We start from the raw sequence: 27,548 nt of genomic DNA on the forward strand, positions 1-27,548 counted from the left end.
TGTGCTTCTAATGCCTTCTGCCACCGAGTTCTCCCTTGATGCTGAGACTGTTTCCATTCCCCGTCATCTCCTGAATGAAGCACATGCTGCCTGGAATGTGCTCTTAGCACAAAACAGGCGTCCACCCAAAGGCCCACTCACTAGGGAACCCCACCCACTCCTCCTCTGAAGCCTGCAGACACCTTACCCTAAGCCCTGTTCTCCTCCAGGGGACTGCAGACCCGTGCTCCTAGCCAGCTTGCTCAGGGTGCAAGCCCTCGGCAGGCAGAAGCTCTCACTGGGTGAGGCAGGTGATGACCACCCTGACGTCACTGCTGGACTCCACAGGATGTCTTACTGAGCTCAGTCAGATCTGCCCTGAACGAGTGCCTTCCCTGAGGAGCAGGTCTGCTTCCACCCTTCTGGGCGCTTATGCCAGAAATATCCAGGGCTCCAGGTGCTGCAAGACCCCTGGAGACATCTTCAGGTGTCGCCTCTCTTGGTCCCCACTGCTGCCATTCTACCCCAAGCCCCAACCCCCGAAAGGCAGAGCTGAGTAACCCCAGGGTCCAACTTTCCTGCCTGCAGGATCCGGGAGCCTCCCTGGAAGCTACACAGACGCTGACGCTCACCAGGCCTGTCTCCTTGTCTCAACTGAGCTCCCGACGCCCCAGGGGAGCCTCCTGCGGTGGCTCCATTGCTAGGTGTGAGGGAACACAGCAAGTGACCAGCCAGTGACCTCCGCCTAGCTTGGAGAGCTGCCCTCTGTCCCTTCCCACATGGCTCAGTTCTAACCTCCCTCCCTCCCTCAGGGAGTGCCCTGAAGGAGGGGATTCTCCCTTCTCCCAAAACCTTCCAGCAAGTAAAGTGAGTGCCAGAAATGTAGAACTTAAGCCGGACATGAGAGAGTCACTTTGTAGTGTTCTCTACTTCCCTGGTGGGTAACCGGCTTGTCTAGAGCAGTGCAGTGGTCCCTACCAGGGCCACACAGGTAGCTCATGACACATTGGTCACCGACTGACTCAAGACACTTAAGCAGAGTGACTTCTCTTATCAGGAGAAAGTGCTGCTCACCATGAGAACCTCCCACACACCCTCCAAAAGGGTTCTAGGCACAACTAACGAGCCTCCTGAGGACAGGAGTGACATTTCTCAGACCTATGTGCTCCAAAGGATGACAAAGTCATCTGAAAGCGTTTAAGACTCCCTTTATGGAGACGCCTGATTTCAGAAGGAAAAGAAGACTCAGGGAAAGCCCCTTGATCAGGGCCATGGGAAGTGAGGACAAGGCTGACCTCTCCCCATGGAGCTCACTGTCCACCAGAGGAGGAAAGCCCTAGGTCAGGGTAGGACCATGAGGAGGTGAGGGCAAGGCTGCCTCCTCCCCATGGAGCTCACTGTCCACCTGAGGAGGAAAGCCCTAGGTCAGGGTGGGACCATGAGGAGGTGAGGGCAAGGCTGCCTCCTCCTGATGGAGCTCACTGTCCACCTGAGGAGGAAAGCCCTAGGTCAGGGTGGGACCATGAGGAGGCGAGGACAACGCTGACCTCTTCACATGGAGCTCACTGTCCACCTGAGGAAGAAAGCCCTAGGTCAGGGTGGGACCATGAGGAGGCGAGGACAACGCTGACCTCTTCACATGGACATCATGTGTGGACTCAACCCGTTTCAGGAGTGCTCTGTATTTGGACTGATCAGCACCTTCCTGTTCATTCATGTCTCTGACATGCCGAGCCCAGGTAGGTAGACAATGCCCACCAGAACTAGCCAAGAAGTCATGGAACCCATCTGGATTAATCCATGATGCCCAGCAAGATGCCTGGGCTACAGCACCTCATGGCACGATCCTCCCTACCCCACTGCTGCTGCGTGGTGTTGGTGATGCCTGCGGAGTTCTTCTCTGGCATGTTTGTTTTTAGAGGTTCTGGTAAGCTTGCCAGCCCTGCCTCCGTGTTCTCAGCAGTAAATAACGCACGGGGCTGGCCCTGGTTTTCCTAATGAGAGTCCTGTGTGCAGTCACTCACGTGGGAACACTGTGCTGAGTGCCACCCTGCTTACCAGAATGCAGCACAGCAGCACAGGACAAGGCTGGAGGGCACTGAGGTCCCACCAATTCAGCGCTGCCCATATCCAGCCCTCAGTCAGCTGTCCTGTCACTAGGCTCCGACACATCCTGCCCACCCCAGCACCAGGCCCTGGGCCCCTATAACAGTGCGCATTGCCCCTTCAGGCCTTCTGGAACCAAGGAATCCACATACACGCCTCCCAGCAAGATGGCAGGACCCAGGTACTGCAGAACTCTGTGGGTCCACAGCCCGGCAGTGTGGATTCCAAACGCAGTAAAGATACATGTGGAAACATCTTCAAGAGTGCAAGAAGGGAATCTCACTTGACCTCGATGGCAAGGACTGGGCCAAAGCCAGCAAAGTCACTAGGAGCCCCAGAACCCTCAGAGCTCAGAAGCATGTTTATTCTCCCTCGTTTCTTTTCATGATCCCTGGACCTACTTCTAGGTCTATTTGTCTTCATTTTTAATAAACTTAGGTGCTTCTGATCTCAGGGTTGTTTGCAAATAGTTGGGATGGGTCAGGACAAGTAGTTTGCAGAGCCCTAAACAGGTGGCCAGGGGCCCTGACCTGCCGATGACCACAGGAAAGCACAGGCTGACCCTGAGGGGAGAGTGTCTCCCATCTGAAATGTCAGGCGGGGCATTTGCTTCACTCCGTCCCAGGAGCCAAGGCTCACAGGCTGACCAGGATGGATGCCCTGAATGCCTTGCCCCTCCGTGCTGCTAGATTTACTGCCTGTCAAGGAAGGAAGACAGGAGGGTGGTGGGAGACGTCTCCTTTACCCATCTGCAAGCGCAGTCCTTGCAGGCAGAGGAACTGCCCTTCGCGGGTGTCAGTGCTACTGCTGAGGTCCTGCTACTCCCTTAGCGCTGCCTCAGCCACGAGCTCTTCTCTTCTCTCTTCACAGGCATCTGCAACACACTGCAGATGGCCTCCTCTGGGAGCGCAGACCGGCTCCAGGTCGGTGGCTGTGGGGAGGCTCTCTCCATTACAGCCCATGCCAGCCAGCCAAGGACCACTGTAGGGAGTCCACAGAGCACAATCAGGAGGGCCCGGCTGTGGCTCTGCATGCGTGCCTGCCCAGCCAGCCAAGCGGCCCTGCTGGCCGTTTCTTGCAGTACTCCTTCGGGCATGTCCCTGCCTTCCCAGCCACCCCAGTCCATGGAAAGCTGCCCCAGGAGCACCTGCCCCAAGGGAGGAGAAGCCCAGAGGCTGTGGGGAGGCCAGCCCAGGTCTGCTCTGGGGGCCAGTGAGAACCAGCCACCACAATGCTGGAGGGCGTGCAGCATCAGGCCTGGCCCTGAGGAGTGGGCCCCCACAAGAAAATCCCAAACATGCCCATTTACAATACCTTCAACCAGACAAGTGACCGCAACACTGTTTCTATTAAGGGGCATCTGGCACCTCCACAGTGCAGCCTGAAGTGCTCCAGGGTCACCTTACAGCAGGGCTTCTGGCCTGGTTAGGAAGGGTCAGCCAGACCTCCAAGGTCCGATGATGAGCTCTCCAATGGCCCCTGGGCAAACCCACCCTAGAGATGGTCACCTCCAGCGGGCTGCAGGAGTAAACAGCAGGCTGCCACGGAAAACATGCAGGCCGCAGCGGGTCAGCAGAGGCAAGTTTGTGGCAACTCCCCACAGGGAGGGCGTTGGACCCAAGGCGCACCCTGCCACTCACACCAGCCTATGAGGAGTCAGCAGAGTCTGGAACTCCAACAGGTGATCTTGGGCAGCTTGGAGCTCACGAGGCCTCTCCTGGCTTCCCCAAACCACTAATTAGACAAGTGCCATCAGCTCAGTGCATGAACGACCTCCAAGCCTGAGAAACCCCAGCCCTAGGCTGCACCTGCCCCTAGCCTCAAGGGGCCTGTGGCCAGGCAACTCAAGTTATCCATCTTGCTAGTGAAAAATCGGCCCAAACTGCAGGCCACTCTCCCGTCACATGAGACACTGGTGGGCTGTACTTGATTCCTCGCAGAACACCCTTCACATGCTACAGGGCTTCTCAGGAGGTAGAAAAACAGCCCAACTTTCTAGGGACAAGAGCCACGGTCTCCAGCTGCTGCCCAGGGCATACCTCCTCACTCTCCAGAAGAGAAACAGCTCAAAGACACTGCATCACCAGGCTGGCCACCCCAACATCCAGGCCTGCTGGGCTCTACACCCTGGGTGTACTGAGGACCAGGCAATAGCGTTTCTCATCTCCCTAGGGCACCAGAGAGAGGCAGCCGGCACTGACCTCACCTCAGCGCGAGCCTCTGAAACGTTCAGTGAGGCTCCTAGAAGGCGGCCATGGCCAACAGCACAGCGGTGGGCTGCATGTGCTTTTGGGCACTGACACTAGGCCTATTAGGGACAGGTGGCTGAGAGGTGTTTCCTGATAGTGAGGAGAAGCCACTCGAGTCCCATGCTGGGGGAGAAGGGAGACAGCGGAGGCAGGGACTGCTGTGGGCCCACCTGCCCAGAGCCCTGAGCATCGCTCTGGCTATTGCTGGTGGCTGCAGCAGTGTGCCCCCAGCAGTCATTACGGGGGACGTTTGCAAAGCACCTGCTCCTGACCTAGGACTAGAGGAGCTTCACAGGTGGGGGCATCATGCCCAGCGTCATCAGCACCTGGCTCTGGAATGGGCTCTTAAGAACCTCCTCATCCCTTCGCCAGCATCTGCGGTCTCAAGACCTGGTAAACCCACACCCTCTGCACCCAGGAGCCCCTGCTGCTTCACACAAGCTGCCCCGTGGGGCCCTGCTGGCGGGGCATGTGTGCTGGGACCCCATGGGAATCCTGACACCTCCCTGTGACTTGCTGAGGGAGGAGAGGGATAGGACTGGGCCTTCCTCGGGCCCTGACACCCACCATCATCCCAGGGCTGGGGCGGAGATCACCTCGCAGGCAGTGGCTCCACCAGTGCACTGGGCAGTAAGCTGGGAGGGTGGGTCTCACGTGGGCCGAGGGACTTCTGAACAGAAAAGAGGTCGGAAATGCTCAGGTGACAGAGGACAGCGCATGAGGCTCTGCAGGGCCCAGAAGGCGAAGCTACCTGGACCCTGCCAGCCCCACTGCCACCCACCCCTCCTGTGGGCAGGGGCTGTGAGGGCTCTGCCTGCACAGGGCCTCCTGGGCCGCCCTTCCTCCTCACTGCCGAGCTGCTGCCGGACACAGACCACTCGAGTCCCATGCTGGGGGAGAAGGGAGACAGCAGAGGCAGGGACTGCTGTGGGCAGTTCGATCTTGGCAAGGGAGTAACTGACTTCCCCCACTCCTGCTCTGACCTCTGCACAGCCTGGTGAGGGAGCTGGGTGGAGGTGGAGGGATCCCTGGATCCTGGCACACCTTGACATCTAAAGACGTCAGGCCACTCAGCTCAGAACTGGGAGGCCCAGCTGGCTTTCTTTGTGGGTCCTCACTCCAACACCCACCCTGACTCCTTGGGAAATGCCACAGACTTCCCCGGGCAGGTCCCGTCTGTGCAGCCTCAGCACTGGGCAGGCCCTGCCCGTGTGCTCACAGACTACAGCTTGCCAGAGGGCTACGGACCTCTCGGGATCAAGGGTGTTGTCTCCCAGGCGCCAAGTGTCCCCTGGGGGGCAACCCTGCCACTGAGAAGCGTGCTCTAGGCTCCTCCCTGTGCTGCCTTGGCTCCCAGGAGTGTCAGGAGGGGCTGCGGTTTGGAGACACTCACAACTTCTTGGTCCAGATACAGCTGGTGAGCGGAGCAGGTGGAGGGAGAATCCACTGCACGTGACACTCTGCTCATCTCCCTTGTGCCACTCTTAGTCTCATCCCACTTCAAGGGCAAAGATCGTCTTCTCCAGGGCCCCTCTGCATTGGAGTTGAGGAAAGCAACCCGAGACAGTGTCCCAAGAAAGGCTGCTGCCCTGCTGGCCCTGGGCTGGTCAGTGGAGAGTCGCCCCACCTCTGGCTGTCAGCAGCGCTTCTGGTCTCAGGTGCTGGTGCAAAGTGTGGTTTGTGCTGAGCTCGGCTTCCTTCTGTGCCATCTCCAGGGGCTCATGACAGCCTGCCTTCCCATGTACTGTCATGGCTTCTGAGGGGCGGTGGGACTCATAAGAAAGCCCCAGAGCTTTGCTTGCTCTCAGGGCCAGTCCTGCTACCACAGGATGTGCACCCGCATGCCCATGCATCCTCCTGGAAGAGCATCCAGCCCAGGGCCTTCTTGGGACCAGGCTCTCCTCTCCCCACTGGAGCTCAGTCATCAGCAAAAAATGTCACTGCTCTTCTCCTTACACCCCATAGGCAGGTCCAGGCTGTGCCTTGGCACAGACCTGAAAAGGAATGCTGATGGGCACAGCCAGCAGACCTTGGGGACCTTGGACCTTAATCCCATGAGCCACTTCACGTGCAAAACACATCTGTTCTGTGGCACAGCCCTTCCCTCACCATCTGCACACACTGCTGCCTGATCCTGGCACCCAGAAAAAGGCCCAGTCTGAACGGACACCCAGCCTAAAGGTGCCACGGTGCATGGGCACCCTAGAGCCTGCAGAGCTGCTCCCACCAAGCTGCATGATTGTCAGGCCTCTCCTCCCAGGGCGCATGTGCCCTGGCATCCACTATGGCCTCAACTGAGCATCTGCTGCGGGATGGGGGGAATGGGGGCAGTGACAAGAGTGAAGTCTGAGCACCGGCAACCACCCTGCCCAGCGCTAGGCAGTCTACTTGTCTTCACCATGTCACTTAGCTTTCTAGTTCTTCATCAAACTGGGGGAAGTGGGATAAAGTGCATCTCCATAAGCTGGACTCCTCAGGAAATAGCATGACAGAGACGTCTGAGCCTCGTGAAGCCTCTGAGAAGCAGGTTCGGCACCTAATACCAGAGCTCACAGGGGAGACGAGTTGGAGAAAGTTGTTACTGACAGAGCACAAGAGACTCCAATTCTCCAAAGCTGAAGAAGGCCCGTAATGCAAAGAAGCAGAGTCCCCAGGAGGAAGAGATCACTGAGCAGACATGGAGAGCAGGCCCCTTGCCTGTGAGCAACTGTCTAGGCCGACTTAGGACAGCTGTGGGTCTCATTGCTGCACTTCCAGATTTCCATTCGGGTTCAGCTAACGATCACTGAAGACACTGCAGTCCCTTCTCACTACCCTGGTGGCCAGGCTCTGTGGGGGCAGCGAGTACTGACAGAGCCGCTGATCTGGGGACACGGCCACGTTCCCACCGGCACAGCCGTGGGACTTTCCCGTCATCTGGGCGACGTGCAGCCTTGTTTTATGCAGGTTTCTACTCAGACAGCGGGACCACAGCCCCTGAGCTGTTCCTGCTGAACCGGGCCAAGCGCTGGAACTCAGTGAGGTGAGAAAACACATCTGACATACGTTTTCTCCAAAAGGCTTGCCACAGCCTCGTGGCACTTGAAATGCAGAAGTTGCCTGGGCACTTTGCCTAGGGCCATTTTGAACAGGAAAATCACCAGCAAAAAGCATGAAAATGAGAAATAGAAAGTCCAGTGGCGCATTTTCAGAATATTGAAATGGCTACCTAACTGTAGCCATGTTAACTACAGTCCTTCCCCTTGCCCTCCCCAATTTAAAATTAACCAATTGAGTAGAATGTTTCCCTGACTTCTCCTATCAGAGCAGAGGACAGTGCTGTGCTGGGGATTAAAGAAGCAGACTGCTTGCCCAAGTGTGCCTGGTTGCCACGCTTTGTGCGCACACTTTTGCAGAAGTCGGTTTGCCCTGCTGAGCTACTCCCAAGCATGAGTTTGGTTCCTTGAGGCACCTGGTATTTCTAACGATCCTGGTAATGCCTAAGGGGTTGTGGGGACTCCTGCTCAGAGACACGCCCTACTGCTTTGCTCTACAGGAGGAAACCTGATGCCCTGAGGGAAACAAGGACCCAAAGACTCTATGAAAGGCTCTGTTTTCATTTTTAAAGGTTTAAACTTGAGAATTCGTTTGCCTATTGCCTATAGAGATTTAATATCTGGTAAAGAGCTACCAAATATCTGGTTCCCGTCTGGTTCCCGTATACCTGTGCATATCTGTGTATTGTATCTCATATCTATATCTACTCTTGTGTATATTTTGTACATACTAATGGATTTGGCTTACAGATAGGAGATCCAAGATGTCAGGCCAGAGGGAAGCAGCATTCTATGTCACTCCATGACCTGGGACTCAAGTAGTGAGAACACTGCTTCTCTATGAGGATATTCCTGCTCCCACACAGGAATCACAGTCGCTGGGCCCGTCCGGGATTCCAGCCTCAGTGTCAGAGTACGTCTCCCAACTACTCGCCACGCAGGACCACGGGGGGACCATCAGCACTCAGGCACAACTTTCGGCCATCAACCCGAGCAGAAATCATGGACACTGTTCCCACGCAGGACACCGGCAGCTTCCCACGCGCAGGAACTCCAGCCATCACTCCCATGTGGACTTCCATCTACCAACACGGGAATCATCCAGTTGCCGCCATCTTGGGACTCTACACCAGCAGAGATGGTCCTCAGGCGCAATGTCCTACCTGCGCCTGAGAACTTCACACAGGTTCTGAAGTCAGCTGACAGCCACACACTACATGACACAGAGCTCGTCTCTGAACTCACTAATGCCATCACCCGGTTCCCCCACCCGACCCGACACTCCATCATTGAAAGCAGGCGCCACCATCTTGGGTCACCTTCATCACCATCTTCAGTGGGGGCAACTCCCAGTTTGGAATTCCAGCTGGCCAGGTACCTAGTTTCTAACTCCCCTGTCTCCCCAGCAGCCGCTCACCTGGCCGAGTGACACCCTGGTTACCTTCACCATCCTGAGGGCACAGACACCAGCTAACGACAGACGACCCCACCTACTGGATGGGAAGGGACGCAGGAAAGATTCTGATCTCCAACAAAACAGGCCCTGCTTCTTCCTTCAAGATTTTCCCCTCTCCCTCCCTACTCTCCTGCCCTCACCTCCCCAACATATGTGAAACCAAGTACTCTGCATGAATTAGGATTTTGAGGACTGCGACGTCTGAATAGCATATCACAGTTGTGTTGTGTATTCTTTTTCCCACCAGTTTCTACTACTTTAACATTTTTAAATTTTTCTTAGTATATGTGTGTTTGTTTTATGTACTCTACTGTCTTCCCACTTATTTGTCTACCCAAAATTACTTCCTCTCGCTTCTCCTGCTGCTAATCTTCCCCTTTAGACTTCTCTTTCAGACTTCCTAAGACATAACAACTCTATATCCTCACCTCCTGCCTCCTCAACATATCATCCTACTCCTCACCCCCAGTTCTTAGTCCACCATCAGAAACTGTAGGCCCTTTTACAAACCTACTGAGTGTATTGTAGATGATAACTGTACTCATAATTTCTATACATTGTGACCAAACTGTAAAGGTCTTAAAAGCAAACATTTGATTTTAGGGTGTATCCTGTTTATACTGGGGTCTGTTAACATTGTCTTTCACCTTAAAGGACAGGTACTGGATCCCTGCAGGGGCACTGTAAGCCTATAGTGTAAAAACAGTAACACCTCAGATCCACAGCACTAGAGGGGGAGACACACAAGCAACATGAAAAGACCAGGGGAGAAAGTGGCCCAAACAAACCAAGACACCACATTATTAGAATCCACGGCCAGCACAGCAGGAGAAATTACAGAGAAGGAGTTCAGGAGGTACACAATTAAATGTTCTGCGAATTAAAGGACGATATAAGAGAGCAGATACAGGCAGGAAAAGATCATTTTGACGAATAGCTACATAAACAAATACAGGAAGGAAAAGATTACTTTAACAGGGAGATAGAGGTTCTTAAAAAAAACCCACGGAAATCCTTGAAATGAAAGAAAGAAACTGAATTAAGAGTTTAATGAAAGCAACACCAACAGATTAGACCTCTTGGAAGACAGGACCTCAGACAATGACGACAAAATACACAATCTTGAAAAGAACTTAGACCACACAGTGAAAATGGTAAGAACCATGAGCAGAACATTCGAGAAATATGGGACAGCCTAAAAAGACCAGATTTAAGAGTCACTGGGCTAGAGGAAGACATAGAGGTCCACACCAAAGGAATAAGCAACCTATTCAGTGAAATAATATCAGAAACTTTTCCAAACATGAAGAATGAATTGGAAAGCCAAATTCAAGAGGCTCACAGGACACCAAATGCACCAAATCACAACAGATCCACGCCGAGGCACATTATAAAGAAAATGCCTCACATACAGAATAAGGAGAGAATATTAAAAGCCACAAGGAAAAGGAACCAGATTTCATATGGGGGGGAACCAATTAGAACATGTGCAGATTATTAAACCCAGACCCTGTAACTAGAAGATCCTAGAATAGCATATATCAAAGTCTAAAAGAAAGTGGAAGCCAACCAATGTATATATTTTCTTATATCTAAGAAAATTAAGCTTTAGATTTGACGATGAAATAAAAACCTTCCATGATAAACAAAAGTTGAAAGAATTTACAACTCAAAAGCCTGTACTGCAGAACATCCTCAGCTAAATATTGCACGAAGAGGAATTAAAAACAACAATGAAAATCAGCAAAGGGAGGTATTACACTAAAGGAAAAACTAATCAATGGAGAAACCAAGTCAAGTTAAATACCAAAAATAAATAAAATAGCTGGGAATACAAATCATGTCTCAATAATAACCTGAATGCTTATGGCCTAAACTCACCAATCAAAATACAGAGACTGGCAGATTGGATTAAAAAAGACTCAACAATATGCTGCCTCCAAGAGACTCAAGGTGAAGGGTTGGGAAAACTCATACCACTCACATGGACTGCAGAAGCCAACAGGGGTTTCCATCCTCATATCAAATAAAGTAGACTTCAAGCCAAAGTTGATTAAAAGAGATAAAGAGGATATTTCATACTGCTTAAGGGAACCATTCATCAACAAGACATAACAATTATAAATTTATATGCCCCAAACAATGGAGCATTAACATTCATCAAACAAGTTCAAGAGTCAAATGGGCCACACACAGTAATTCTGGGTGACTTTAACACACCTCTTTTACCACTGCATAGACCGTCCAAACAAAAGCTGAACAAAGAAACTATAGGACTCAATAATACAATCAATAACTTAGACTTAACTGACATATAAAGAATATTTAATCCATCAATGAGCAAATACATGTTCTTCTTAGCAGCACATGGATCCTTCTCTAAAATAGACCATACGTTATGCCACAAAGCAACTCTTAGCAAAGACAAAAACCTAGAGTTACTATGCTTCATTCTATCAGATCATAATGGAATGAAATTAGAAATCAATGATAAAATAAAAAATAAAAGCTACTCCAACACCTGGAGACTAAATAATATGCTCCTGAATGAACAATGGGTTGCAAAAGACATCAAGGAGGAGATTAAAAAAATCTTCCTAGAGGTAAATGAGAACATTGATACAACATATCAAAATCTCTGGGAACTATGAAGGCAGTACTAAGAGGAAAGTTCACTGCATGGAGTTCAGTCCTTGAAAGAAGAAAAAGTCAACAAATAAATGACTTAATGTTACATCTCAAAGCCCTAGAAAAATAACAACAAATCAACACCAAAAGCAGTAGAAGACAGGAAATAATTAAAATCAGAGCTCAAGTCAATGAAATTGAAACAAAAGAAACAACTGAAAAAATTGGCAAAACAAAAAGTTGGTTCTTTGAGAAAATAAATAAAATTGACAAACCCTTAGCCATGCTAATGAGGAGAATGGGAGAGAAAACTCAAATCACTAACACACATGATGAAAAAGGAAATATCACAACAGACACTACAGAAATACAGGAGATAATTAGAAATTATTTTGAAGACTTGTAATACAATAGAAAATATCAAAGGCATTGACAAATTTCTAGAGTCATGTGATTTGCTCAAATTGAATATGGATGATATACAAAATTTAAACAGATCCATTTCAAGTGATTAAACAGAAGACACATCAGAAGCCTACCAACCAAGAAAAGCCCAGGACCAGATGGACACACAGCTGAGTTCTACAAGACCTTTAATACAGAACTAATACAAATACTCTTCAAATTCTTTCATGAAACAGAAGAAGAGGGAGCACTTCCAAACTCATTCTGTGAGGCCAACACCACCCTGATTCCAAAACCAGGCAAAGACACATCAAAGAAAGAAAACTCCAGACTAATATCTCTAATGACCATAGATGCAAATATTCCCAGTAAAATTCTGGCAAATCAAAATAAAAACACATATCAAAAAGAGTGCACCCCAATCAAATGGGGTTCATCCCAGGGATACAAGTTTGATTCAACATACAGAAATCAATAAATGTGATTCACCACATAAATAGACTTAAAGATAAGAACCATATGATCATCTCAATAGATGCAAAAAATCATGGGAATATTTGCTGTATTTGATGAACTCTAGATAGGGCAAAGGGGTGGGAGGGGAAGGAAGGGGTTATGGGGGTAGGAAAGACGGTGGAATGAGATGGACATCACTATCCTAAGTCCATGTATGAAGACACAAATGGTGTGAATATGCTTTGTATACAACCAGAGATATGAAAAATTGTGCTCTCTATGTGTGATATGAATTGCAATGCATTCTGCTGTCATATAGAATACATTAGAATAAAAATTTTAAAAATAAATAAATAAAAAGAATTGGCTTATAGATAAATGAGTACTTATAAATATAAGGGATATATCCAAATGCCTTTCAGTTCATGTAAATTATTATTATTATTATTTTTTTTTTAATTTTTATTGTTGGTTGTTCAAAACATTACATAGTTCTTGATATATCATATTTCACACTTTGATTCAAGTGGATTATGAACTCCCATTTTTACCCCGTATACAGATTGCAGAATCACATCAGTTACACATCCACTGATTTACATGTTGCCATACTAGTGTCTGTTGTGTTCTGCTGCCTTTCCTATCCTCTACTATCCCTCCTCCCCTCCCCTCCCCTCTTCTCTCTCTACCCCCTCTACTGTCATTCATTTCTCCCCCTTGTATTATTTTTCCCTTTCCCCTCACTTCCTCTTGTATGTAATTTTGTATAACCCTGAGGGTCTCCTTCCATTTCCATGCAATTTCCCTTCTCTCTCCCTTTCCCTCCCACCTCTCATCCCTGTTTAATGTTAATCTTCTTCTCATGCTCTTCGTCCCTACTCTGTTCTTAGTTACTCTCCTTATATCAAAGAAGACATTTGGCATTTGTTTTTTAGGGATTGGCTAGCTTCACTTAGCATAATCTGCTCTAATGCCATCCATTTCCCTGTAAATTCTATGATTTTGTCATTTTTTAATGCAGAGTAATACTCCATTGTGTATAAATGCCACATTTTTTTTTTATCCATTCGTCTATTGAAGGGCATCTAGGTTGGTTCCACAGTCTTGCTATTGTGAATTGTGCTGCTATGAACATCGATGTAGCAGTGTCCCTGAAGCATGCTCTTTTTAGGTCTTTAGGGAATAGACCGAGAAGGGGAATAGCTGGGTCAAATGGTGGTTCCATTCCCAGCTTTCCAAGAAATCTCCATACTGCTTTCCAAATTGGCTGCACCAATCTGCAGTCCCACCAGCAATGTACAAGTGTACCCTTTTCCCCACATCCTCGCCAGCACTTGTTGTTGTTTGACTTCATAATGGCTGCCAATCTAACTGGAGTGAGATGGTATCTTAGGGTGGTTTTGATTTGCATTTCTCTGACTGCTAGAGATGGTGAGCATTTTTTCATGTACTTGTTGATTGATTGTATGTCCTCCTCTGAGAAGTGTCTGTTCAGGTCCTTGGCCCATTTGTTGATTGGGGTTATTTGTTATCTTATTGTCTAATTTTTTGAGTTCTTTGTATACTCTGGATATTAGGGCTCTATCTGAAGTGTGAGGAGTAAAGATTTGTTCCCAGGGTGTAGGCTCCCTATTTACCTCTCTTATTGTTTCTTTTGCTGAGAAAAAACTTTTTAGTTTGAGTAAGTCCCATTTGTTGATTCTAGTTATTAACTCTTGTGCTATGGGTGTCCTATTGAGGAATTTGGAGCCCGACCCCACAGTATGTAGATCGTAGCCAACTTTTTCTTCTATCAGACGCCGTGTCTCTGATTTGACATCAAGCTCCTTGATCCATTTTGAGTTAACTTTTGTGCATGGCGAGAGAAAGGGATTCAGTTTCATTTTGTTGCATATGGATTTCCAGTTTTCCTAGCACCATTTGTTGAAGATGCTATCCTTCCTCCATTGCATGCTTTTAGCCCCTTTATCAAATATAAGAAAGTTGTAGTTTTGTGGATTGGTTTCTGTGTCCTCTATTCTGTACCATTGGTCCACCCGCCTGTTTTGGTACCAGTACCATGCTGTTTTTGTTACTATTGCTCTGTAGTATAGTTTGAAGTCTGGTATCGCTATACCGCCTGATTCACACTTCCTGCTTAGAGTTGTTTTTGCTATTCGGGGTCTTTTATTTTTCCATATGAATTTCATGATTGCTTTCTCTATTTCTACAAGAAATGCCGTTGGGATTTTGATTGGCATTGCATTAAACCTATAGAGAACTTTTGGTAATATCGCCATTTTGATGATGTTAGTTCTGCCTATCCATGAACAGGGTATATTTTTCCATCTTCTAAGATCTTCTTCTATTTCTCTCTTTAGGGTTCTGTAGTTTTCATTGTATAAGTCTTTCACCTCTTTTGTTAGGTTGATTCCCAAGTATTTTATTTTTTTGAGGATATTGTGAATGGAGTGGTTGTCCTCATTTCCATTTCAGAGGATTTGTCACTGATATACAGGAATGCCTTTGATTTATGCCTGTTGATTTTATATCCTGCCACTTTGCTGAATTCATTTATTAGCTCTAATAGTTTCTTTGTAGACCCTTTTGGGTCTGCTAGGTATAGAATCATGTCTTCTGCAAATAGTGATAATTTAAGTTCTTCTTTTCCTATTTTTATGCCTTTAATTTCTTTCGTCTAATTGCTCTGGCCAGTGTTTCGAGAACTATGTTGAACAGAAGTGGTGAGAGAGGGCATCCCTGTATTGTTCCAGATTTTAGAGGGAATGCCTTCAGTTTTTCTCCATTCAGAATGATGCTAGCCTGAGGCTTAGCATAGATTGCTTTTACAATATTGAGGTATGTTCCTGTTATCCCTAGTTTCTCTAGAGTTTTGAACATAAAGGGATGCTGTACTTTGTTGAATGCTTTTTCCGCATCTATCGAGATGATCATATGGTTCTTATTTTTAAGTCTATTGATGTGGTGAATAACATTTATTGATTTCCATATATTGAACCAGCCTTGCATCCCAGGGATGAATCCTACTTGATCATGGTGCACAATTTTTTTGATATGTTTTTGTATCCGATTCGCCAGAATTTTATTGAGGATTTTTGCATCTAGGTTCATTAGAGATATTGGTCTGTAGTTTTCTTTCTTTGAAGTGTCTTTGTCTGGTTTAGGAATCAGGGTGATGTTGGCCTCGTAGAATGAATTTGGAAGTTCTCCCTCTTTTTCTATTTCCTGAAATAGCTTGAAAAGTATTGGTATTAGTTCCTCTTTAAAGGTTTTGTAAAACTCTGCTGTATACCCATCCTGTCCTGGGCTTTTCTTAGTTGGTAGTCTTTTGATGGTTTCTTCTATTTCCTCAATTGATATTGGTCTGTTTAGGTCTATATCCTCCTGACTCAATCTGGGCAGATCATATGACTTAAGAAATTTATCGATGCCTTCACTATCTTCTATTTTATTGGAGTATAAGGATTCAAAATAATTTCTGATTATCTTCTGTATTTCTGAAGTGTCTGTTGTGATATTGCCTTTTTCATCCTGTATGCTAGTAATTTGAGTTCTCTCTCTTCTTCTCTTCGTTAGCACGGCTAAGGGTCTCTTGATTTTATGTATTTTTTCAAAGAACCAACTTTTAGTTTTGTCAATTTTTTCAATTGTTTCTTTTGTTTCGATTTCATTAATTTCAGCTCTGATTTTAATCATTTCTTGCCTTCTACTTCTTTTGCTGTTGTTTTGCTCTTCTTTTTCTAGGATTTTGAGATGAAGTATGAGATCATTTATTTGTTGGTTTTTTGTTTTTTTAAGGAATGAACTCCAAGCAATGAATTTTCCTCTTAGAACTGCTTTCAATGTGTCCCATAGATTCCGATATGTTGTGTCTGTGTTTTCATTTATCTCTAAGAATTTTTTAATTTCCTCCTTGATGTCTTCTATAACCCATTGATCATTCACTAACCTATTGTTCATTCTCCAAGTGATGCATGATTTTTCCTTCCTTCTTTTGTCGTTGATTTTCAGTTTCATTCCATTATGATCAGATAAGATGCATGGTATTATCTCTACTCCTTTATATTGTCTAAGAGTTACCCTGTGACATAATATATGATCTATTTTTGAGAAGGATCCATGTGCTGCTGAGAAAAAAGTGTAACTGCTTGATGTTGGGTGATATATTCTATATATGTCAATTAAGTCTAGGTTATTAATTGTGTTATTGTGTTCTATAGATTCCTTATTCAACTTTTGTTTGGAAGATCTGTCCAGTGGTGAGAGAGGTGTGTTGAAGTCTCCCATGATTATTGTATGGTGGTCTATTAGACTCTTGAACTTGAGACGAGTTTGTTTGATGAACATAGCTGCACCATTGTTTGGGGCATATATATTTATGATTGTTATGTCTTGTTGGTGTATGGTTCCCTTGAGCAGTATGTAGTGTCCCTCTTTATCCCTTTTGATTAACTTTGGCTTGAAATCTATTTTATTTGATACGAGTATGGACATTCCTGCTTGTTTCTGAAGCCCATATGAGTGATATGATTTTTCCCAACCTTTCACCTTCAGTCTATGTATGTCTTTTCCTATCAAACGCGTCTCCTGTAGGCAGCATATTGTTGGGCCTTGTTTTGTGATACATTCTACTAGCCTGTGTCTCTTAATTGGTAAGTTTAAGCCATTAACATTTAGGGTTATTATTGAGATATGGGTTGTTCTTCCAGCCATATTTGTTTATTTATGTTACTAAACATGGTTTGTTTTCCTCTTTGATTATTTTTCCCCCCTTTACTGTCCTACCTCCCACTGTTGGTTTTCATTGTTATTTTCCATTTCCTCTTCCTGTAATGTTTTACCGAGGATGTTTTGAAGAGATGGTTTTCTAGCTGCAAATTCTTTTAACTTTTGTTTATCGTGGAATGTTTTAATTTCATCTTCTATCCTGAAGCTTAATTTCACTGGATACACAAGTCTTGGTTGGAACCCATTTTCTTTCAGTGTTTGAAATATGTTATTCCAGGATCTTCTAGCTTTCAGAGTCTGTGTTGAAAGATCAGCTGTTATCCTGATTGGTTTACCCCTAAATGTAATCTGCTTCCTTTCTCTTGTAGCTTTTAAAATTCTCTCCTTATTCTGTATGTTGGGCATCTTCATTATAATGTGTCTAGGTGTGGGTCTCTTATGATTTTGCACATTCGGCGTCCTGTAGGCTTCTAGGATTTGGGATTCTGTCTCATTCTTCAAGTCTGGGAAGTTTTCTCGTATTATTTCATTGAATAGATTGCTCATTCCTTTGGTTTGGACCTCTATACCTTTCTGTATCCCAATGACTCTTAAGTCTGGTCTCTTTATGTTATCCCATATTTCTTGGATGTTCTGCTCATGGTTTCTTAACAGTCTTGCTGAGCTGTCTATGTTCTTTTCAAGTTGAAATACTTTGTCTTCATTGTCTGATGTTCTATCTTCTAAGTGTTCTACTCTGTTGGTAGTATTCTCAATTGAGTTTTTAAGTTGGTTTATTGCTTCCTGCATTTCTAGGATTTCTGTTTGTTTGTTTTTTATAACCTCTATCTCCCTGTATAGTTGATCTTTTGCTTTCTGGATTTGTTTATGTAATTCATTGTCGAAGTGATCTTTCATTGTCTGATTTTGCTGTCTAATGTCTTCCTTGAGACTCCAGATCATCTGAAGCATGTATATCCTGAATTCTTTATCTGACATTCCATCTGCTGTAGCTATTACCTCTTCTAAAGTTGAGTTGACCTGCATTGCTTGTGGTCCTTTCTTTCCTTGTCTTTTCATACCGCTTGCGTTTCTTTCTGCTTGGTGAAACTGTTGTGTTTTTGAAATTTTCCCCCTATATATTTATATTGCTCTTGTATAGTTGAAAAGTCTCCCTTGCAGGGGCGGGTGGCGGCTGTGCTCCTCCTCCAATTGGGGTGATCTGTCTACCATGCTGACGGCTCGCTGGGCCTGTTCTGCTGGTCGGTCGTAGGTCTGCCTACTTTGCAGGCGTGGGCGGCAGCTCTGCTCTGCCCCTCCTTCAATTGGTGTGATGTCTCCCACGCCCGCGGACCTCTGGGCCTGTTCTGCCGGTTGGTTGCAGGTCTGCCTACCTTGCGGGCGCGGGTGGCGGCTCTGCTCTGCCCCTACTCCAATTGGGGTGACGTGACTACCGTGCTGGCGGGCCGCTGGGCCTGTTCCGGGCGCGAGCGAAGGCTCTGCTCTGCCCCTACTCCAAATGGGGTGACGTGTCTGCCGCGCCAGCAGGCCGCTGGGCCTGTACCGCTGGTCGGTCGCAGGTCTGCCTACCTTGCGGGCGTGGGTGGCGGCTCTGCTCTGCCCCTACTCCAATTGGGGTGTCGTGACTACCATGCAGGCAGGTCGCTGGGCCTGTTCCGGGCACGGGTGAAGGCTCTGCTCTGCCCCTACTCCAATTGGGGTGACGTGACTACCACGCTGGTGGGCCGCTGGGCCTGTTCCGGGCGCGGGTGGCGGCTCTGCTCTGCCCCTCTGGCTTGATGACAAAGTGAGAGAGACTCGGGTGTTCGTGACTCACTTTCTTTACCAGGAGACCAACTGTTTCTGTCGCCGCTGGTATTGATGAAGTTCTCTCCTCCGCCGCTTTCTGATGACATCAGATCTCTGTCATGTTGGTATCCCATGCGAATGGCAGCATTTCATTCCCTTTGCCGGGTGACCAAAGCAACGGGTGAGTCCTGACCAGCCCTCACAAGCCCCGTCTCAATCCTGTTGCCTGTGCCTATGAAGGCTCGGTTGGTATTTACCTCCACAGTATTCAACAGGACCCGGACCGAGAAGCAGTTTCCGCAGGGTCTTTAGCCCTGGGCCAGAGCAGTTCCGGGAGCCAGAATTTGGCCGCTCCGGGCTCGGTGTATGTTCGGATAGGAGCAGGCTCCAAGAAGCAGTTTCCGCAGGTTCTTTAGTACTGAGCCTGAGTAATCTGTCTGGGAGACGCAGGTGAATTCCAGCCTAAAATTACCTGTTCTATGGCTGAATGAGCTGCGATCAGTTGAAAACAGGGATGGTGACGTCAGCTCTCCAAGATAGTGGCTGCTGGCTTCCTCTGTGGTCTGACCGGTGTGGAGAACCGAATTGGACCGCTTCCTTCCCCCGTCTCAAACCCAGAATTCAGCCCTGAGCACGGTGATTGCACAGCTGGCAGAAGCCCGCGGAGCTGTATCTTTGCGTTGCTATCTCGTCGTTTCCCAGCGCGAGCCACAGACTCTAGCCGCGGGGCGATTTGCTGAATAAGCAGCGTGACCCTCCGTGCGGACAAATCTCTCGCGTTTGAGCCCCCGTAGCTGATCCTCGTGCTCTGGAAATCCTTCCTCTAGGTTTTGGAGCACCCCAATTTTGCTGGAAATTCCTAACAAGATAGCTTTTAGCCGTTCTAACTCGTCATTCTCCCACACAGTGACGCGGTACACGGGGCTAATGCAATCCCTTTGCCGCCATCTTTGGTAGTCCTCAGTTCGTGTAAATTAAATAAAAATTTTAATAAAAAGGGTCCATCTAAGTTGGTAAGAGAAAGGATACCTTGGAAGTCACGAACCCACACATATTTCTACGTGCCAGACAATCAGAGTATTGGTTTATAAAATGTTTAAAGTGCAATGTCCATTGCTCTAAGTTTTCTCTGGCAGGAATAACAGACTTAAAGTGTTAATTAGACTTTAATACCGTGGTTTTCACAGGTAACCTAAGTGTACATATATTTGGGTCTATTAAATGTTTTTATAAATTGGTAAAAGAAAAAAAAGAGATTTCAATCCATTCAACCCAGTACTGGCAGTCCCAGCACCATTTCTCAGCCTGGTCCCAGGAAGTCACAAACTGTCTCTCTATGGGTCAGGGACACCAGCCCCTGGCTGGAAAAATAATCCCAGAGAAATGGGCAAAGGTGACCTCGCCTCTTCCCGCCTTCCAAGCACGTACCGGGCAGGTTACGTCACTGTGGGCTGGGCTCGTCCGCCTCGGTGCTGTGGGTGGGTACACGTGGGCTTAGGCCTCACTGGTTCCTTTCTGGGTCCCTGTCTCACAAGTTCAAAGAATGAAACCCACGATGGTGGCAGAGGACAGAGGAAGAAAGGGGTGAGCTTTGTGGGGCTTGAGGAGATGGCGCTCCCAGGAGGCCGGGGGAAACCAGCAGGAGGTTTCTTCCACGTGGGTGCACTAGTCTGGGGACCTATGGCTTCGGATAAAGGCACCGATCAGAGTCTATGCTAAACAGATATTTTAAAAACTGTTGGGGGGCTGGGGCTATAGCTCAGTGGTGGAGACTTGACTCACAATTCGAGGCACTGGGTTCGATCCTCAGTACCACATAAAAATAAAATATATTACGTCCATCTACAACGAAAAAATACACTAAAAAAATTATAAGTGTTGGGACTAACGGTTGAAACTCCTGTTGCACAGGCACTGGGAGGGTACCTAGGCTACGGGGTTGGCCCACGAGTTTCTAATTGACCACGCCCTTTTAGTCCTTGAGTCTGAATTTTTCTACCACCTTCATTTGGGTCTACCCCAAGTTCATTTTCCTGAAGCTCTGGGACAAAGGAGTGAATGAAATCTTAGCCTCCTGAGGTGGCCTTTACATTTGGAAAAACCTTACGGGGGGCCCATCCCTCTGTGCTTGACGATCATCCTATCTTTTTCAGGGGTGAAAGCTGCCAGTCACAAAGGACTTATCAGTGGGTTCCAGTTGTTAGATTATAACCTGGAGATGAAAATGGCTCCACTTTTAAGATCTGACAGGATGTCACATTTGGGAGACACTTCTGGGTGGAATCCTCCTTGTTTCCCACAGAGCTAAAATAGAAGGGCTGCCTGGATTCCCAGTGTACGCCGATGTCTCGGCCATTATGACTTCTGTATAGAGAAGTCCCTGAAGTCTCTTTATGGTCAATGTGACCTTCACTGAAAAGAGTTCCCTGGACGTAAGAAATCGTCAACAGATGGGGGTGGGGGCGGGGGCGGGGAGACTGATATAAGCCCCTCACAGCTAGCTGACGAGTAGACAGAGCCTTTTGGTGTTAATTCCTGGGAGGAAGAGAAACAAGAGCCAACCTGTGTTTGTTGGCAGCTCTTACAAAGGCGTCTTCAAGGAACCTGAAGTGAAGACGGAGAGGCCTCCTCCATGGGTATCACTAGCCTGGTACAGTGAAAAGGCCCAAAGAGACCTCTGGCGCAACTGATGATAGGGAGCGCCCTTAGTGGATGGCACTATGACAGTGATAAGGGACCGGTCAGGCTCCACAACAGCCTGTGTACAATGCAACCTGGGAAGAAAGACTAAGGAACAGTTTTTGATCTGTTTGTATATGTCAGATTGTCTGATCCCTTTCCCGGGATAAAATGTGTTGTGTAAGTTAACGTTCAGATAAGATTATCATCCAAAGAGGAACGACTTCATCTGCAAGTACCTTGCAGGGAAAAGAAACAAACCCTGTTCTACAACAAGTGAGCAAGGCCATGGGCCAATGGCACCCTGGAGTGGGTCATTCTTATCTTAACCAAGATTTTGTTTAATGAGGAAATCCATTCTCTTCTGGACAAAATTTTAGACCATGAATTGAGTCGGTGTTGTCAGACACCCTAAATATACGAATATATCTGAAAACTTAGAACACTTTACTCAGCTGGTATTCTCCAGATTAAAGCTGTCTGTGGTGGTAATCTGCTTAGACTTACATAAAAATAACAGATTTGATTGGGGATTTATTTGTGTCATTGAATGTTTTATAATTGGATATAGGTAACTTTTTATCAATTAGATACATAGAGAATTTTATGTTGTTCTTTACACTGGGATGAAAATTTAAATGTATTTTTGGAGAGTGATAAGGAAAGTTTAATTTAAGAGCTCTCTTCGTCTTTCTGTTTGATTCATATTTTGGATGTAATATTGTATTATCTTAACTGATATTCAGAGAGATTCAGGAAATAACATTTTACAACTTCATAAAACAATATTTAAGGAAGAGGCTTTAGAAAGAAAGCACTTTACCTAACATTTGTCAAGACTTTGCCTCACCTGAAATAAGGCTCTGCCTCTCACCCTACTCCACATCAGGATGGTTTCAAAGTAGGCCAGAATTAATTAATCACATTTAAATTCATGTTCAAAAGATAGATTTTGTTGTTGTTGTTGTAAGGATTACTGTGATCTCAAAATGAACAGGGGACATAATACATATATAAATGTTTGGGATTAGAAAAACTATGTTTCTTGGTTTACAGCTATTATACAAACTGAATGCTTCTGCTCTTATTAATTTCATTTTATATCTTCTTTACAAAACCTTATAAGTGTTGCCTGTTAGTTTTGCAGAAGCATTGCTTCTAATAGAACAACCTGAGTTAATTTGAGACGATAAGCTATCATCTAAAGGACAGGTAGGATAGAATGCTGACTTCCAGTACTAATACCCCAATTAAATGGAAGAGGTAACTGTAAAATTATAAAACTTGAAGTTAAAATCCAGTGCTTCTACTTCAACACTGGCGAAACTGGCCTGCTGAGTGTTTAAAACCAAAACCTGGAGACCAAATTTAAGGAAGTAAAAGGGCCAAGGAAAACTCAGCCAATATTTTGGCCCTTTCCCTCTGAGGTCAGCCAGGATCTAGGGAATGAGGGGAACTCTGTAAGGTCTCTGCAACTCTGGCAAGTCCCCCAACCTCCTGATCAGGGGAATCATGAGGACCCTAGGGACCATGAAGCCAACCAGTGCACTTTCTGCAAAGAGGAGGGTCACTGGAAAAGGAAATGTCCCTGATGGTTCCAAAGGAAGCAACATCGAGTCAGCAAGACCCTTCCCACCTTGGCAGATGGCACAACTGGGACAGGAAAAGCTAAAGGAGCCAAGAGGCTTCTCACAGGTCCCCAAGAGTGATCCCTGACAGATCTCAGGGGGTCCTCACAGGTCCCCAAGAGTGGTCCCTGACAGATCTCAGGGGGTCCTCACAGGTCCCCAAGAGTGGTCCCTGACAGATCTCAGGGGGTCCTCACAGTAGACAGAAAGAGGTCGATTTAGACCAACTGGTCTTAAACACCTGGCAGAAGTGTACGACCAAACACAGCCATAAATGGACATTTAAAAGAAAGACATGGTTTTATTAATTGTTACTTGGGATATACACTGTGTCAGTCTTCCCAAAAGTAAAACTGGAGGTTACGAAGGAAGTGTCTTTACTCAAGAGTGCCTGATAAGTGTCACACAGAGCTCTGTCAGAGTCTCAGGTACGTTCTGAGCCAGTTTAAGGCCTACCCCTACTTCTTTTTTGCTCTAATTTATTTTCATTTTATTTTTTGCTGGTATGATGTTATGAGCTGATGCTCAGATTCCCCTCTGGAATTCACAAGTCATTGCTTCAGCCTGGCAGTGGGGAGAAGGTAAGCTCCAACCAACCTGAAAAGGACCTTACCAGTGTTCCTGATCACCAGGTGCCTATGTGAACCACTAAAAAGGGGAGAACTCATTACCGTGGGTGGTATCAAACTCAAAATTCACCATGGCGAGGCGCGGTGGCACACACCTCTAATCCTAGTGACTCAGGAGGCTGAGGCAGGAGGACTGCAAGTTCAAAGGCAGCTTTGGCAACTTAGTAAGGCCCTCAGCAACTCAGCGAGACCCTGTTGCTAAGTAAAATATAAAAGGACTAGGGATGTGGCTCAGTGGTTATGCACCCCTGGGTTCAATCCTCAGTACCCTTCACCCCAAAAATGAGGAGTTTCTATTCTTAAAAAAAAAAAAAAGTTACTATGGTCAGGATGGATGGAATACCAACACCAAATGGGCAAGAATGAAAATAAACATGAGACCAAAATGTATAAAGAGAAAAAGGGGGGTCTTGTGAGAAATAAAAAGTTCAGTGGTCCATGCTCAGAATATAGTATTTAACCTTAATTGGGATGTAGCCATTTTAATTATTTGCCCTCCCCAATTTTAAAATGAGCCACTTGCATAGATTATAACCCCAAACTCCTCCTATCAGAGCAGGGGACAGAGCTGTATGAGGCATAAAAACAGGGGGACTGCCACCCAAGTGTGCTTGCTTGCCAGATTTGTTCAGTAGTGCACCCTCTGCACCCCTCTGCACCCCCTCGGCCTTGCCAAATTACTTTGGAGCATGTATTTGATTCCTTGCAGTGTGCCAATATTTCTAAGAAAACATGTGAAAGAGATGGCACTGAAGACACCATGAGAAGGACCCTGTTCACAGCAAGAGCTGGAAAAGAAGAGTGTTGCTTCCTTCAGTCTCAGCTGAGAGTGTGAGTGCCACCAACCCATGTTTTCCCTGCGCTGTGTACATCTGTCCACGCATGCCCAGGGAGGGCTGTAGAAGTCCAGAGGAATTAACACAAACTGTAAATATAAGGCCACGAATGAGAATGTTACAGTGTGGATGTGAGCTCTTCCCCAAAAGCTCATGTCTGAAACTGCAAGAAGATTTAGAGGGTAAATTATTGGGCCGTGAGAGTCTTGATCCAATCAGTAAATTAATCCCCCGAGGAATTAACTGGGTGGTAACTGAAGGCAGGTAAGGCATGGCCGAAGGAGGTGCCTCTGGGTATGTATTTTGTATCTGGTGAGTGCAGTCTCCCTCTCTCTGCTTCCTGATCATCATTGTGAGCCACTTTGCTCTGCCACACTCTTCCACCATGTTGTTCTGCCTGATCTTGAGCCTTGAGGATCAGAGCCAGCTGTCTATGGACTGAGACCTCTAAATCGAGAGCCCCCAAATAAACTTTTCCTCCTCTACAATTGTTCTGATTGGGTCTTTTAGTTACGGCAGCGAAAAAACTGACCAAAACATAGAGAATGGACTATTTCCTACCATCTGTGTTAATGCATTTCCGTATACATTACACATTTTATGATTTAACATTGAGAACATGGGCATCGACATTTCACATGTGAAATTGCTGCTTTTCTGCTGGGTGAGGCATGTCACGTTATCTCACCTGTGAAACAGGGATAATAAGACATGCCTTGGAGGGTGTTGGGGTGGCTGAACAGGACGCCTGGTGCATGCAGGATTCCCTCTGATCTGCAGCTCTTGGCTGCTGCCCTGAGGGCCTAGGCCAGCCCACACCCTCTGAATTCTGCAGCATTCACTCTCAGGTGCAGGAGACCTTGTGCAGGTCCACTAACTCCTGCAGGCTGCACTGTGCTGTGCAGGAGACCAGCTCCTCTCCACCTGGAATGGCTTGGCTGATCCAAGAAGGTAGGTCATCTTCAACTTCTCTCACCCTGTGACTTTGGGCTTTGGATCTCATGATGGATCTGTACATAGCCAGGAAAGGTCACTCAGGAGGTAGTGAGGATGTCTGGCATGTCCCATGGTGAGTACCTTTGATGTGAGAGCATTTGTGTCACTGCCAAGTCATGGTCCCTGGAGCCCATCAACTTGCTTCTGTGAGAAGTGACCACTTTTGCACAGAAAAAATATCAAAAGGAGGAACCCTCAAACCTAACCACAAACGCTCCCTACCCTAGTAAAAGAAGGGCCTCTCAGGATCCCTGTGGGTGTGCCACACTTGCAACACACTTCATGTGGCTTCTTACACAGATGCTGGTGGGATAAACGGTGCACTACCTGGGTGAGCTGAGTCCCATGCAGGACCAACAGGAAAAGCTGTGTCCCTGGGATTATGAATGCCCCAATTTAAAACTTACTTATTTAATCAAACCATACATGCTCAGACAGATAAAAAACAGTGTCACCACTGTAATTCCAGCTGTAGTTCCCTCTGTTTTAAATGTTAGTCCAGTTGCTCCAAGGTCTTTGCCGTTCAGTGGTCTACCTGACCCTTCATTACATATAGATAGTTGCTCATTCTTTTTTTTTAAAATTTGTCATGAAACATGCTAACAAGAAACAGAAGTAACTTCCAGGGTTTTAACATTAATATCTTGCATATTTCCCAGAATATCCTCACACCATCACTTGTGGCATGTGAGACATACAAGCCCACCCTCAGTAGCCAGTGTTGGCATAAGAGCCTGCGCAACCAGGGACAATTTAGGAATCTATCTTCCCACACTTATCTTTAAAATAACCTAAACATACATCTCCATTCTGCCTTCAAAACATCTGCATACTGCTATGAGTCTTCTGCGTGGTTGTGTCTCGAGGTCATCTTTGGGCCATCACACAACTCCCCAGTCTCAGGAGTGAGAAGGCCCTGACGTCCTCCAGATGCAGACCTGCAGCTCTGCTGAGAGGGGGGGCAGGCAAGCAAACCCTGATGGCGGCTTCTGCTTCCTGATATTTAAACCATTGCCCAAACCCAGAGCACCGTGAAGTCCTGTCCACAGAGGTTCTACTTGGTCCAGCTCCTCTGGGAGCTGTTATTTCTACCTAACAACAGGTGCACACACAGGATTGTTGGTATCAAGCCAACCTTTGTGGTGTACAATGAAGATCACCTATCACGCGAGTTTCTCTTGTAAACACTGCCAAGTAGTCACTTGGAACACTTGGAACAAATACAGCCCAGGTAGAAATTTCCTTTGACTCTTTTTGCATTAAAAAAGGCAGCCTTGGGGCTGGGGTTGTGGCTCAGTGGTAGAGCACTCATCTCACACGTGCAAGGCCTGGGGTTCGACCCTCAGCACCACGTAAAAATTAAATAAATAAAATAAAGGTATTGTACCCAACTACAACTAAAAAATAAACATTAAAAAAGGCAGCCATGCCATATTTGGCAACAATGGATATTCCTAAGGTTAATCATTTAATGTTGAAACTTCACAACGAACATAAATGTAAATGCTGCTCTTTTCAGTTGATAAACTTTTCTGAAAGTTGTTTAGAAATAAGATCAACTTCTGATAAGACAATTGGATTAAATTTTTTTGCTAGTATAATACCCCTAGGCCTGAGAGATCAACATGTACTTTGTCTGTTTGATATCATATTTTTGATGAAGCCCATAACATATGTGGATGGATGGATGGATGATAGATAGATAGATTATAAATAGATAAAGCAGGTAGATAGATGGGTAGATAGGTGGATGGGTGGGTGGGTGGATAGATGGATGGGTGGATGGATGGACGGATGGAAGGACGATAGGTAGGTAAGGTAGGTGGGTAAGTAGGTAGACAGATGGATGAGTACGCAGATGGATTAATAGATGAATGGTGATGCATGGGTGGAAGAAATATATGGTGAGTGATGGATGAATGATGAATGGATACATGGGTGGGTAAAAAG

The 27,548-nt window shown here is 46.5% G+C and overlaps 1 protein-coding gene across 3 annotated transcripts in view; it reads right to left on the reverse strand.

Moving 5' to 3' along the window:
* Positions 1-27,548, reverse strand: part of Ptprn2 (protein tyrosine phosphatase receptor type N2) — a 769,678-nt gene that overhangs the window by 410,239 nt on the left and 331,891 nt on the right. The window lies entirely within an intron of this gene.

This window comes from Marmota monax, unplaced genomic scaffold (genome assembly GCF_021218885.2).
Source record: "Marmota monax isolate L192 unplaced genomic scaffold, Marmota_monax_Labrador192_F-V1.1 WCK01_AAM20220418_F8-fsc00275, whole genome shotgun sequence".
NCBI classification, from domain to species: Eukaryota; Metazoa; Chordata; class Mammalia; order Rodentia; family Sciuridae; genus Marmota; species Marmota monax.